The sequence below is a fragment of the Dipodomys merriami genome, unplaced genomic scaffold (assembly GCF_024711535.1).
Source record: "Dipodomys merriami isolate MVZ:Mamm:240054 unplaced genomic scaffold, mDipMer1.0.p SCAF_151, whole genome shotgun sequence".
NCBI lineage: Eukaryota > Metazoa > Chordata > Mammalia > Rodentia > Heteromyidae > Dipodomys > Dipodomys merriami.
In genome coordinates this window covers 755166-770700 of record NW_027202838.1, presented here as the reverse complement: position 1 = coordinate 770700, position 15535 = coordinate 755166, and positions in this window count along the sequence as shown.

Genomic DNA, 15535 nt, shown 5'->3' with positions numbered 1-15535 from the left:
CAGAGAGAGAGAGAGAGAGAGAGAGAGAGAGAGAGAGAGAGAGAGAGAGAGAGAGACAGAGAGAGAGAGAGAGAGAGACAGAGACAGAGACAGAGACAGAGACAGAGGAAGAAGGAGGAGGAGGAAGAAGAGGAAGAGGAGGAAGAGAAAGAGGAGGAAGAGAAAGAGGAGGAGGAGGAGAGGGAGAAGGAGGAGGAGGAGAAGGAAACTAAAGGCATTCTTTGGCTAACCATGACTGTGAACATTCTTTACAATAACCTAGTAGTATTTTATGTACACATAAAATGTATATGTATGCACACATGTATATGTGGCTATATATACACACATAGACACATCCATTTATGTACATTCACTCACACACACACAGATTAGATAGATAGACAGATAGATACACGTTTTGAGGCAGTGCCTTACAGTGTAGCCCTGCTTGCTCTCAAACTAGTAAACTTCCTGTCTCCTCCTCCTAAGTTTTAAATTATAAGCCTGACCAACACACCTGGCTTAGTAATATTACTTGAAATGAGTATACTACTGTCCTCAAATCAAATGAGCTTTTAGTTATTAAGGAAGTATTTAGTGGAAGTAAACAATAAAATACCTCCACATCTCTACTATAGAAACCTCATTTTCTGCAAAGAGGATTCCTTAAAAGTGTGCATTTATGCACAAACATGCACTTTGTATGGCTGGTATTAATTTCCGTATATCACAGCCAATACGCCAATATAAGGGTTTGAACTCATTGCCCGAGTGCTGTCCCTGAACTACTTTGCTTAAGGCCTTACCACTTGAGCCACATCTCTACTACTTTGGGATTTCTGGTGACTAATTAGAGATAAGAGGCCCATAGAGTTTTCTGCCTAGGCTGCCTTCAAAGCTCAATCCTCAGAACTCAAGTTTCTAGGAGTGAACCACCTGGGCTTAGCAGCTTTAGATATTTTTTTATTCATATGTATCAGGTTATTTCTGGTACTTAAAATAATTTGTTTGTCTTTGTGCTGGTCCAGTGGCTGGAACTAAATGCTTAGGTGATGTCCCTGAGCATTTTTGCTCAAGACCAGCATAGCACTTGAGCCACATCAGACTTTTTAGTGGTGAGTTGGGAGATCATAATCTCAATGACTTCCTTGATAGTTCAGGTGTGAGCCACCTTCTTGAATACTTCATAATGACCAACACTTTTCCATTTTGTAGGTTTCAGACACGTTTTGGGTTGTAAGGGAGAAACAAGCTGAGTAGGAGAAACAGGAATACTTGCTCAGAGTGCTAATGTGGCAGAGAAACTATTCAGTGAGGTGAACTGTGCTTTTATTTATTTATTTATTTTTGGGTCCGGTCGTGGGGCCTGAACTCTGGGCCTGGGCGCTGTCCCTCAGCTCTTCAGCTCAAGGCTAGCACTCTACAACTTGAGCCACAGCGCCACTTTCGGCTTTTTTTCTTTTTGCTTATGTGGTGCTGGGGAATCGAACCCAGGGCCTCAGGCATGCAAGGCAAGTGCTCTACCACTGAGCCACCTTCCTAGCCCCTGTGCTTTTATTTTTTGAATGAACTAAATTCCTTTCTTTTTAGTCCTCTCCTTTGTAGAGATCTTCACATCTTTAGTTTTCAATTTTTTTTTCTTGTTGGTCGTGGGACTTGAACTTTGGGCCTGGGTGCTTTCCTTGTGGTCTTCAGCTCAAGGCGAGCACTCTAGCTCTGAGCCACAGCACCACTCCTGGTTTTCTAGTGGTTTACTGGAGATAAGAATTTCATGGAGTTTCCTGCCCTGGCTGGCTTTGAACCATGATCCTTGGATCTTAGCCTCCTGAGTAGCTAGGATTACAGGCGTGAGCCACCGCGCCCAGCTGGTTTTCAATTCTAAATCATATAAATAATCTTACTAATATGTTTTTTTTTGAGAATTTATCAAACAGTAAATGAGTTTCCTTGTTTGTGTGCCTGTTTTTCAGGGACCAATATGGGTCTTGTGTCCTGTTCCACTATGGCTCCTCCTGAGATGAGCTCCCTCAGGAGAGCCAATGATTGTTCAAAAGGTCTCAAGTTGGCAAGCGGTATTGGGGAGTCTGGGTCTATTCAAATGACTGCATGAGTTTGTCCTGATTTATGCATAGCACTGATTTAATATTTCAGTTGAATGAAATGTTATCTTATTGCTTACTCCAAAGCAATATGTGTATATACATATATATAATACACACAAATATAAGTATGCATGTATATACACAAACATATATACATATGTATATACATATCTGTCTTTGAAAGAATTGCAGACATTTTATATTAGAATGATTTCAAACTTAAAGAAAGTTGAAATTGGTTAGGTTAATATTTCAAATCAAGGTGGCTCGGTGGTAGAATGCTTGTCTTGCATGCATGAGCCTCTGGGTTCAATTCCTCAGCACCACATAAGCAGAAAAAGCCAGAAGTGGTGCTGTGGCTCAAGTGGTAGAGCTCTAGATTTGAGCTGAAGAGCTGAGGGACAGCACTCAGGCCCAGAGTTCAGGCCCCACGGCCGACCAAAAAAATTCAAATCAAGAAAGCAGATTTTAATTTTTTACATCACATTTATCCTTAGTTCACAGTGAAATTTTCACTATCAGTGAAAGTGCATTTTGAATGCTGCTCACTTTTTGTCATTTTTAAATGATTTCATATGTAGACATTATTATTACGTATGGTTGTGTGGTTCACTTTTTTTGAAACAATAATGCCCATGGTAAAATGTCTGGTGGCGGGTGCTCAATGTGAACATTCTATGATGACCTCTCTGAGATGATGCAGTCTTGCCTTCTACTCCAACTGTTACTCAGACCCAAGAGGCTCATATTTCTGAATAGTTGAGACAGTCTCTGCTTCCTGTCTAAAGTCCTGAGAGAAGGGAAATCTGAGCTGTTGCTGTATAGGTATGTTAATACAGAGCTTCTGAATGCTTTTACACATGGGACTTCTCAATGTTAATCTATATTCCTCACCATTTAAAAAGTTCTGCAATATCTTTACTTATGGTCAACTATACTACTTTCAACCTCTAGGAGAAGTTGGTTCTATTTTTCTTAGCTTCTGTTTTGTGTGATTTTACTCAATATCTTTCTGTACCTGGTTATTTAGCTTAATATATTCTTTTTTTTGGGGGGGGTCCAGTTGTGGGGCCTGGGCACTGTCCCTCAGCTCTTTAGCTCAAGGCTAGCACTCTACCACTTAAGCCACAGCACCACTTCCGGCTTTTTTCTTTTTGCTTATATGGTGCTGAGAAATTGAACCCAGGGCCTCAAGCATGCAAGGCAAACGCTCTACCACTGAGCCACCTTCCCAGCCCCAGCTTAATATATTCTTATCCACAGCCCTCCAAGAGACTGCAAATGACTGCCTTCTTCTCATCACAAAGAAAAATATGTGTTCCAGTGTTGGATATGAAATCACTGCACAATGAAAACATGGCACATAAAACTGTACTTCAAAATACTGTCTTTACAGACCTATGCAGCAGAAAGCATTGAGGATCAATTTTTGCCTGTTTTACCGTACCAAATGTCCAGAACAGTCCTGCTTCTATCTACTTGTCTCTCTCATTCCATTGATTTCTGTTTGTTTTTTGTTTTTTGGGTCCAGTCATGGGGCCTGAACTCTGGGCCTGGGCGCTGTACCTCAGCTCTTCAGCTCAAGGCTAGTGCTCTACCACTTGAGCCACAGCGCCACTTCCGGCTTCTTTTTGCTTATGTGGTGCTGAGGAATCGAACCCAGGGCCTCAGGCATGCAAGGCATGTGCTCTACCACTGAGCCACCTTCCCAGCCCCCATTCCATTGATTTCTGTAACCCTCTTCTAACTAATCTTTTCCCCCCATTTTTCATATTTCTAATTTTTTACATTACATCCAGAATTAAGTCTAAGAAAAACATATTTTAATTGTTTTGATACAATTATCTGATGAAATCTGGGCAAAGGGACAAAGGGATAGTAGTGGTTGTATAGAGATATCCATTCTGCTGAGAACTGCAATTTCAGCCTCCAGGCCCTTCACATCATGCACTGATGTTTTATTATAACTCACTCAGAATGTATAAGAGTGAATTAATCACAAGTGACTCATCACTAGTGATTAATTAAATATTAAATATGCATTGAAATCATTTTGGGGTTACTCATTCAAAACCAAATGCTTAAGACACTTGTCTTTATTTACCCACCTAAGAAACCAGAAGTGGAGCTATGGCTCAAGTGGTATAGCATTAGCCTTGAACAAAAATGCTTAAGGAGAGTGTGTAGGCTCCAAGTTCAAGCTGCAGGATTTGTACCCATACAAAAAGCAAATATATCCCCAGGGGCTGGGAAGGTGGCTCAGTAGTAGAGTGCTTACCTTGCATGCATGAGGCCCTGGGTTCAATTCCTCAGCACCACATAAGCAAAAAGAAAAAAGCCAGAAGTGGTGCTGTGGCTTAAGTGGTAGAGTGCTAGCCTTGAGCTGAAGAGCTGAGGGACAGTGCCCAGGCCCAGAGTTCAGGCCCCACGACCGGACCCCCCAAAAATATATATCTCCAAATATGTGTCCTTCCATGTTCTATGAATGTTTCATGAGTTAATTTGGGGACAAAAGTCAATGAGACAGATTTTCCTACTGTGCACAATTTATTTGGAAATAGTCATTTGCATTATATTTCAGGGTCTGCACATTTAATGGGTGACTTTAGGGGGACAGTGAAAAAATCAATGATTTCATGTCCTTGGCTCAAATCATGGCAGTCTGTTTCTATCTATCACTCCCAAAACCACTTTGGAGATGACCTGAGTAGTGTCTCAAAGGTCTGGAGCTCTAATTTCTGAGATGAGTTTATACAGTTACCTTGATGAACCATTCCTTACTATGAAAGACACAAGTCAATTTCACTCTCTTCATTACTTGTCGAGCCTGGAAGTAATTAATGACCATCCCTTGTGTTCAAATCATTTGGATAATATCAGGGACATCATCTTCACTCAACACAATGAAAGGATGTGAAGTATTGGTTCAGCAAGTACCCAAGTATAAAGAATTGTCTCCCATTACACCTAGCTTACCTCTGCCATGAAGGATTCCTCTGTATATTTTACAGAGTTTTCTGACAAAGATTTTCCTACACTGGGTTTATTTCCTTTGTGAGTGCTCCAATGCTTGTTGAAAGTTGTATTCTGGTTGAAAGACTTCTGATGTTTACATTTACAGAGATTCTGTCATGTCTCCTGGTCTCTAATACCTGTAATGTGACTTCTGCTTAAACATTTATCTATATCTTTTATACTCAGATTGTCTCTCCTGTGTATGTTCTCAGATGCAGTGAGGACTGACTTCTGATTAAAAGTGATTGCACATTTGTTATATTCTTTTTTCCTATTGAGTCAGTTCTGAAGTATGCCTTCCAGGCGAAAGACTTTCCATATTTGTAATAAGTACAAGTATTCTCTTCCTGTGTGTGTTCTATGAACACTGAGGCATGCCTTCTTGGTGAAGGACTTTCCGCATTTGTTACATTCACAACATTTCTCTCCTGTGTGTGCTTTCTGATGTAAACTGAGGTATGATTTCTTGAAAACTTCCCACATTTGTTTCATTCATGTCCGTCCTGTAGGTTTTCAAGGCTGAACTCTGAGCTGTGCCTTCCAGGTGAAAGACTGCACATTTGCTACATTCATAAGGCTTATAAAGTGTGTACATTCTCTCATGTAAACTGAGTTTTCTTCCAGGTAAAAGACTATCCACATTTATTATATCCCTAAGGTTTCTCATTTGTGTAAACCCAAATTTGTGAGTGGAGGTATGAATTCTGGGTAAAAGACTTTCCACATTTCTTACATTCATAAGGTTTTTCTCCTGTGTGTGTTCTCTGATGTATGTTGAAATCTGAATTCAAATTGAAGGACTTTTAACATTTGTTATATTTATACAGTTCATCACATGTGTGAATTCTATTATGCCTGCAGAGGTATGACCTCTGCTTGAAGGTCTTTCCACATTTGTTGCATTCATAAAGTTTCTCTCGGGCTGGGAAGGTGGTTTAGTGGTAGAGTGCTTGCTTAGCATGCATGAAGCCCTGGGTTCGATTCCTCAGTACCACATACACAGAAAAAGCCAGAAGTGGTGCTGTGGCTAAAGTGGTAGAGTGCTAGCCTTGAGCACAAGAAGCTAAAGCCTTGAGTTCAAGCCCAGGAATGACAAAACAAAAACAAAAACACTTTCTAGCTGGGCGCTGGTGGCTCACGCCTGTAATCCTAGCTACTCAGGAGGCTGAGATCTGAGGATCATGGTTCAAAGCCAGCCTGGGCAGGAAAGTCCGTTAGACTCTTATCTCCAGTAAACCACTCAGAAAACCAGAAATGGCACAGTGGCTCTAGTGGAAGAGTGCAAGCCTGGAGCTGCAAAGCTGAGGGATAGCACCCAGGCCCAGAGTTCAAGCCCCATGACTGACAAAAAAAAGTTTCTCTCCTGTATGTGTTTTCTGATGCCACTTGAGGTATGACTTCTGTCTAAAAAAATTTCTACATCTTACTTTAATAAGGTTTCTCTCCTGTGTGTGTTCTCTGATGCAAAGTGAGCTTTAATTTCTGTCTGAAAGAACTTCCACATTTGTTACATTCATAAGGTTTCTCTCCTGTGTGAACTATCTTATGTTTGTTGAAATCTGATTTCCAGGTGAAGGACTTTCCACATTTGTTACATATTCATAAGGTTTCTCACCTGTGTGAATTCTCTTATGGCTGCTGAGTTTTGAAGTCTTGGTGAAGGACTTTCCACATTTCTTACATTCATGTTTCTTTCCTGAATGTATTCTCTGATGCAAAGTGAACCTTGGCTTCAGTCTGAAAGACTTTCCACATTTATTGCATTCATAAGGCTTCTTTTCTATGTGAGTTATCTGATGGCTGCTGAGAACTGACTTCTGGGTAGAAAATTTCCTGCATTCCTCATATGCATAGGGGTTCTCTTCTGGTGGTGTTTGAAGTGGGAATGTCAAGTCTGATTTGTGAGAGATCGATTTTGCACATTTGTTATACCCATCGGACTTTTTCTGATATTTTCTCTGAGGTTTTGTAAGGTATATTTACTTATTGAAAGATTCCTTGGGGCTGGGAAGGTGGCTCAGTGGTAGAGCGCTTGCCTTGCATGCATGAGGCCCTGGGTTCGATTCCTCAGCACTACATAAGCAAAAAAGAAAAAAGCCGGAAGTGGCGCTGTGGCTCAAGTGGTAGAGCGCTAGCCTTGAGCTGAAGAGCTGAGGGACAGAGTCCAGGCCCAGAGTACAGGCCCCACGAACAGACCCCCCCCCTCAAAAAAAAAAGAAAGATCCTTACATTTACTACATGCAAAAGGATTCTGTCCTGTACGCATTTTCTGATGTGTAGTGAGTGTAGGTCTTAAGTAGAATGTTTTTCCATATACAGTACATTCAGCTGTTTTTCTTCCTTCCTGAAGTTTTTCTTGGGCAAGGAGAGCAGATTTATCATAGTCCTCCCAATATTAATTATAGTTATAGGAGGGCTCTCCTGCACAGACACAATTATGTCTAAAGAATATAGTCACTGAGTTTAATATCGTCCCCTCACCACCATATTTTAAATACTACAGTTCATTTGGATTTTCATAATTTTGACTAAGACTCTCTGAATATCTGATGGATTGTTCAACTATAGGAGACACACTGGATGTATATGTAGCATGCATCTCATCAGGCTCATTATAGGGAAGCATGTTCTGACATTCAATGAACTCCTCAATCCTCTTCTCTATGGAGTTCCCATTATTCCTTAATGGCTTATAAATTGAGCTCAAATTAAAAGTTGTTATCAATCTCACTCTATCCTCTGCTGGGTTACTATTCATGACTGTTACTTCACACAGACATTCATCTGGGCTTTGCTGGCAGGTCTTCTTCACATCCTCCATTTCTTGGACATCTAAAAAATGTCATAGAAAAAAGACAAAAACATAAATGAGATCCAAAGAGTCCTTAACATAAAAGTAAAGACATTTTTTTTCTCATTCTGTTACAGATTTTACAATATCAAGGTAGGAATTGGCTTGTGAGAAATATATGTTTTTCTCCCTAAGGTATTAATTAAGAAAGCAATACAGATTTTTTACAATGGAAAATAATGTTTTTCTGTGGTTTGTTCCTTTTTGTATCAGAGAAAATAATTACTCAAATGACTCAACTACATACTGCTAGAATTTTAAGCTAAGTACTTACTATCTGCTTTTAGTATTCTTAGGGTTGATTTTTTTTTTTGCTTTTGTTTGGTCAGAGAAAAATAGCTGCTTTGTTTTCTTTTATTTTCTTGAAATAATTTAATAATTGTGCTGCTTTGCTTCTCAACCATTAGATGAGTAACAGAAATATTTTCTTGGATCGGGGACCATAAGAGTGTTTTATACATTCCTTTACCTTTCACCTAAGCAGGAATGGTTCCTGAGACTAAGGATTTATACCTATATCTCTTCAGTTCTAATTTCTCACTAAGAATTATTTGAGGTATCTGTGGGAATTTTAAAATGCATTTCTCTTCATCTTAGACTCATCAAAATTCTTTTTCTGAAACTCCTGCCCCTCATAACCATGGAAAGCCAAAGATACTCCAGCTCACTACTTAATCATCCTCTCTAGATTAAAAGTTTTGGTTTGGAATAAGTCTCTGCCTGCCAACAATAAGCTATTTTCCTTATCAGAGAATAACAGCCCTGGCATACTCCATATTTCCTCGTACCTGTATATTACTAGTTTGAAACAAAATGAGATCTCATTTTCTACATTTCTAATTTTCTTGTTTTGTTTCAGAATGGTTTCTACAAAGCAAAAGAGAAGTGCTAACTTTAATTTTACTGTCACACAGAGTTCAGTATGTCTCTAAATGAATTATTGGTTCACAAGTCTTTGAGATAAAGGGTCACCTAGTTCTCTGTCACTCAGAGGACACAGGGGAATGAAGAATATTAATGCTCGGTACAGTGCAAGATGAACTTACCAACTGGCCTCTGGATCCAACATCACTATGCAAGATGCTTTAACTCACCTGTAAAATACATGTCTGAGGCCTCGTCTATCCATTGTTCTACACTGTGCTCCAGCTTGACAAGCAACTCAAGTTTAGGAGTGCCCTATTAATAAGAAATAGTAGAGAACTATTGCTCATGCTGGGTCATTATTGCTGTAAGATCCCAGAAATCCTGTTCACAAGGTTGCTCCTAAATTTTGTTTCTCATTTCTCACGGGCTCCATGGTTGACTTTCCCCCAGCTTTGAATTTATTTTGCTGGTTGTGTGGCTTGAATTCAGCTCTTTTGCTCAAGGCTAGCATTCTAACAGTTTGAGACCCAGCTCCACTTCCAGTTTTTGAATGGTTAATTGGAGATAAGAGTCTCCTGGGCAGTTTCGAACCATTGCTGGCTTCAAACCAAAATATTCATATTTCAGCCTCTTGAATAGCTAGGATTTTAGGCATGAACCACTGCACCCAGTGCCAGGTTTGGATTATAAATACCCATGTTCAACAAGTGATTTCCAGATCATACTTAAAATAGTCATATACATCTATTCTAGATTGTATATCCACCTACAATAATCACCTCAAGTTTCAGAAGACGGTCTCCTGTTAGTGGAGCATAGTTTAGATCTTTAGGCAAACTGCTGATTTGGCTTCTTAAAAATGAGAATAGGGCTGGGAAGGTGGCAAAGTAGTAGAGTGCTTACCTTGCATGCATGAGGCCCTGGGTTCGATTCCTCAGCACCATATAAGCAGAAAAAGCTGGAAGTGGCACTATGGCTCAAGTGGTAGAGCACTAGACTTGAGCTGAAGAGTTGAGGGACAGTGCCCAGGCCCACGACCGACCAAAAAAAAAAAAAAAAAAAAAAAAGAATGAGAATAAACTATCCTGAGGAGTTATATGATCAAGTTGAAGTTTTCCTCATAAAAAAAGGACACTTTTCAAGTGTCTTATGCCTAAATAGCATTACAAGTTTGGTAAATATTCACATATCTACTAAACACAAATAACTTGACATTACAAATTAATGTGACTTTTGCTCACCCAAGAACACCAGGTTGCTGTAGGTCTCCAGCATTACATCTCTATACAGGGTCTTCTGAGAAACATCCAGGTCCTGCCTCTCATCCCAGCCAAAGTCCACATCCACAGCACCAAATGACACCAGCTTCTGTAAGGCACATTTCCATTAAGCAATTAGGCCCTGAGTCATGAGAACACTAAGTCTGGAAATTCATTTTTCTACATGTAGGCTTTGTTTTACATAAAATGTTTGGAGCTTGCTGTGTTATTCAGAGTGGTAGAAACAAAAATCAAAGTAGAAATATTTTCTCTAGGGCTGGGAAGGTGGCTCAGTGGTAGAGTGCTTGCCTTACATGCATGAGGCCCTGGGTTCGATTCCTCAGCACCACATAAGCAAAAAGAAAAAAGCCGAAGTGTTGCTGTGGCTCAAGTGGTAGAGCGCTAGCCTTGAGCCCACAACTGACCAAAAAAAAAAAAAAAGAAGTGAATTATCTGGCATGACAACATTAAGTCTAAGTAGGTGTCTGAGTGTGTTTATTTTGATAAAATTTACCACGTATCAGGGTAACAATGAAGGAAACGAACAATTTTTCCTGCAGTTTCATATTCTGGCTTACTGAAAAGCCTATTCAGATCTTATATTAAAAATGGTATCATAAGCAATTCATGCAATATATTCCCTATTTTGTCCACCTACAAAAAGCATCGTGTCCAGGTGAATTTGAAAGGGAATAACAGTACTCAATAAAGTAGCTAATGAGGGCTAGCAAGGTGGCTCAGTAGTAGAGCGCTTACCTTGCATGCTTGAGGCCCTGGGTTTGACTCATTAGCACCACATAAGCAGAAAAAAAAAGCCAGAAGTGATGCTGTGGCTCAAGTGGTAGAGTGCTAGCCTTGAGGTGAAGAGCTGAGAAACAGCACCCAGGCCCAGAGTTCAGGCCCCACGACTGGACCACCCCCCCAAAAAAAAGAAAGTAGCTAATGATTCACTTGGTACTTATAAGATTTGACTTAGCTCCCACAATAAAAATATCCCATATTAATCATGTTTCTGTTATTAAATTTCTAAAGACTGAAGTGTGGACAAAGATACCATGATACTTTCTTCATAAGTAAACAAAGAAGTCACATGAACTTTTGTGAATATCACCTATCTCGTACAATACAGGCAGAGTGGAATAAAGTATTTCTTGACCAGATTTGCATTTTAATAGGCTTTCATGGAAGGATGGAGGTAAATAGATATGGTCTGAAGGAACACTCACAATACCAAAAAAAAGAAGAAAGAAAAAGTGAAATATGACCCCCACAAGCAGGACAGAGAAAAACAAGAATAAAGAAGGATGAAGTCGGGCACTGGAGGCTCACGCCTGTAATCCTAGCTACTCAGAAGGCTGAGATCTGAGGATCACAGTTCAAAGCCAGCCCAGCCTGGAAAGTCTGTGAGACTCTCATCTCCAATTAACCACTCAGAAAACTGAAGTGGCACTGTGGCTCAAATGGTAGAGTGCTAGCCTTGAGCTGAAGGACAGCATTCAGGCCGAGTTAAATCCCCATGACCAAAAAAAAAGGATGTGATCTAAAAAAAATAGAACAAAAAAATTTTGGGGGGGGTCCAGTCAGGCGCCTGAACTCTGGGCCTGGGTGCTGTCCCTCAGCTCTTCAGCTCAAGGCTAGCACTCTACCACTTGAGCCACAGTGCCACTTCTGGCTTTTTTCTTTTTGCTTATGTGGTGCTGAGGAATTGAACCCAGGGCCTCAGGCATGCAAGGCAAGCACTCTACCACTGAGCCACCTTCCCAGCCCCATTTTTTTTTTTTGTTGGTCGTGGGGCTTGAACTCTTCCCAGCCCCATTTTTTTTGTTGTTGTTGGTCGTGGGGCTTGAACTCTGGGCCTGGGCGCTGTCCCTCAGCTCTTCAGCTCAAGGCGAGTGCTCTACCACTTGAGCTACAGCGCCACTTCCGGTTTTCTGGTAGTTTATTGGAGATAGAAGTCTCATGGTCTTTCCTGCCCGGGCTGGCTTTGAACCACAATCCTCAGATCTCAGCCTCCTGAGTAGCTAGGATTACAGGCGTGAGCCACCAGCGCCCGGCTGAGCTTGAACTCTTGACCTGGGTGCTGTCCATAAATTTTTGTGTTCAAGTCTAGCACTTTACATCTTGAGTCACAATTCCACTTCTGGTTTTTGTGTGGTTCCTTGGAGATATGAGTTTCACACGGACCTTCCTACACAGACTGGATTTGAACTGTGATCCTCAGATCTTAGCTTCCTGAGTAGCTAGGATTACAGGCATGAAACTCTGGCGCCCAGCTAATGCAAGAATTCTTGATACAGAGTGAGGAAAAATGACTGCTGTTCTCTGAGGTAGAGCCTGTCACAGTGACTCACACAGTAGCTAAGATTACAGACATGAGCAATGGGTACCTGACATAAAATGTACATGCTTGTGTTGTTTTGGTAAAATGCACCTTTCTCTTTGGGCACTGGTGGCTTAGGCCTGTTTCCTAGCTATTCAAGTAATCACCAAGAGGCCAGCAATGGAGCTGTGGTTCAAGTGGTAGAGCATTAGCCTTGGGCAAAAAATTTAAAAAAAGCTTAAGGACAGTACCCAGGCCCTGAGTTCAAACCCAGGACCAGCAGACACACACACACACACACACACACACACACACACACACACACACACACACACACACACACACACACACACACACACACACACACACACACACACACACACACACACACACACACACACACACGCCAGCAACACTGCAAAATGTACTCAGAACATTACCATTCTGTACACAGAACAACTAGGGCTCAAAAGAAAAAAAAAGCGGGGTGTTGGTGAACCTCACACCTGTGATCCTAGCTACTTAAGAAGTGGGTATGACCCCACAAACACAGGCTCCAAGCCTGAGCTGTCCTCCACAAGTAAGCCAGCCTTTCTGAGGATTAATCCCTGTTGGAACTCAGCATAGTATGATTGCGACCACAGGAAAAATGTCTGAAATGAAACTGAAGCCTTTGGAAGTGGCATTGATATAAAACCTGGCATACCTCCAATCAGAGTAGTAAAAGCACCACACCAACATCTAGTCCCTTCTGGGCTACTTCAACAAGTCTGAACAGCCAACCCAGCAAAATGAGCAGCATTGTCTAATCAGAAGCAGTTCTAGTCAGTCCCTGCGGCTGTGAGAATGACACACCCATTTCCTAAACAGTGTGCTCCCCAGGCAAAGCAGAGAGCAGAGGTTCTTCAGTCTAACAGCAGTTCTTCGCTGAACAGCAACAAAGCAAACACATAGGAGGCACTCAGAAAGTGGACAGTGATTCAAGTAAAACTCCTCAAACATAGACTGACCCTCCTGGTGTCTGTCAGGCAAAAAATAGAAGAAAAACTGCTACCAAGCCTGTTAGAACTGGACCAATCAAACCTCAGGCAATCAAAACTGAAGAAACAAAATTGTAAAGGCTGTAGTTTCCTGCAGGGTATGGAGGGAGAATAGGGAGAATGAAGTCTGATAATGCTAGCAGCCACAGAGGAAAATTGGTCTGTGACATTACCTTGTGTAGAGCTTAGAGAGATGCACATGGAGCACAGGAGCAATTACATTGACACACAGCTGTTGTTACCAGTTAAAATGAACCTTCCCAAGCTAACACCTATGCAACTTTCACTCAGTTGTTGGACATGCATCTTCAGTCAGAATGTATATACAGATACATGCACATAGTCCTTGAGTGCATACAACTTAGATCTAAAAAATCTCTTAATAGTTAAGTGAACACCAAAAATAGGAAGAAAGTAATACCACAGAGGATAAACAGTTCAACCTGAACAATGTGTTGGTCCCAGCTAATACATCAGAAGGCTGATTCTTTACCTCCCTTCCTTGCATTCTTTGGAGATTGTTATGATGTGGATGGTTTGGAAGTAAACTAAAGATAACTGGTGCTGGGTAGAGGAGCCTTATTTTCTATTATGGCAGCTTGCTATTTTTATAGCATGGCAATTGGATTGTTGTAACTGATCTCCCCTTCCTGGATGAGTGAGCAAATGGTGAACTATTGACAGCATCCAAACGTGCAGTACCTGGCTACTCTGGCATCTGGCTCTGTGAGGTTCTCGCCATTCAAACATACAACAGACTCGGTAAAATATTGTTAGGTTGAGTCTTGCTTGCCTTTACTTAGTCATCTTTGTACGAGTCCAGTGGTTGTGGGATATGGTTTTTGTTTTGTTGTTTGGGTTTTTTTTTTTTCCCTTCTTGCTCCCGCACCTCCATTTTCAAATGGTTTGTAGCTGATGTTCACTAAGAGACTGAGTACTTGGAACTGTCCCACTGATAGAAGGAACTCCTATCTAAGAAAGTGCATTTCTTCACAGAGCTGTGTCATACCATCCTTTGGCCCTCTGCTGGAAAAGTGGAATCAAGTCTCAAAAATGCCTTAATTGTATCCTCTAGTATTATAGACATAGTACAGTACTGTATCATCCCTTTGAGAATATAAATACCTTATACCTACTTTATGATACGTAGTAGTGACTGTGTTTTATCAGAGCTGTTTTTAATGATGTTACTCAAGAATGTTTTCTTTGCAGATGATGACTGAGAAGTTAATTTTTAAAAATGGTGCAAGGTACCACAACAGTAACAGAACTTAGCATTTTATGGATGTGCTGGATGTCTAATTTTGTTCAGAGGACTGCAGAACCTGGAAACGCTGTTGCTGCTATTGATGCATAATATACTGCTATTATTGGTCTTTTTATATAAATATAAATATATATACAAACATATATAATTTGAATTTTTGGAAACTTTAGCTGTGCTGTCAACTTTGGAAAAAGTATCCCAGTTTACCGTGTTGAGCTGGCGTTGTACAGAAATTAATAGCCATATTGGTCTAGAAATGTTAAACTTAATTTTTTTCCATTTGTACAGGGGCAAACACACTGTATTAAGTATGTAAGGTCTTATCTACATGGGTTTGATTATAGAAACTAATATTCTCTAAATAATGAAAAAAAAAGAGAAATGGGTATGAAGAGTATGGTTCAAAGCCAGCTTGGGCAGGAAAGTCCATGAGACTTTTATCTTCAGTTAACCCTCAGTCAGAGTGGAAATCAGCAAGTATAAAAAGTACTTCAAAAACCCAAAAATGGAATTACCATGGGATCCAGCAATACTACCATGGACATAGATCAGAAGGAATTTATATGAGGCTAGAAGAGAGTCATGTTCATATCCATCATCATTGAGATACTATTCCAAGTAGGCAACCAATGGAAGCAGTCTAGAAACATTAGTTGATGAGTAGATAAATGTGGTGGGCTGGGAAGGGGGCTCAGTGGTAGAGCACTTGCCTTGCATGCATGAGGTCCTGGGTTCGATTCCTCAGCACCACATAAGCAAAAAGAAAAAAGCCAAAAGTGGCGCTGTGGCTCAAGTGGTAGAGCACTAGCCTTGAGCTGAAGAGCTGAGGGAC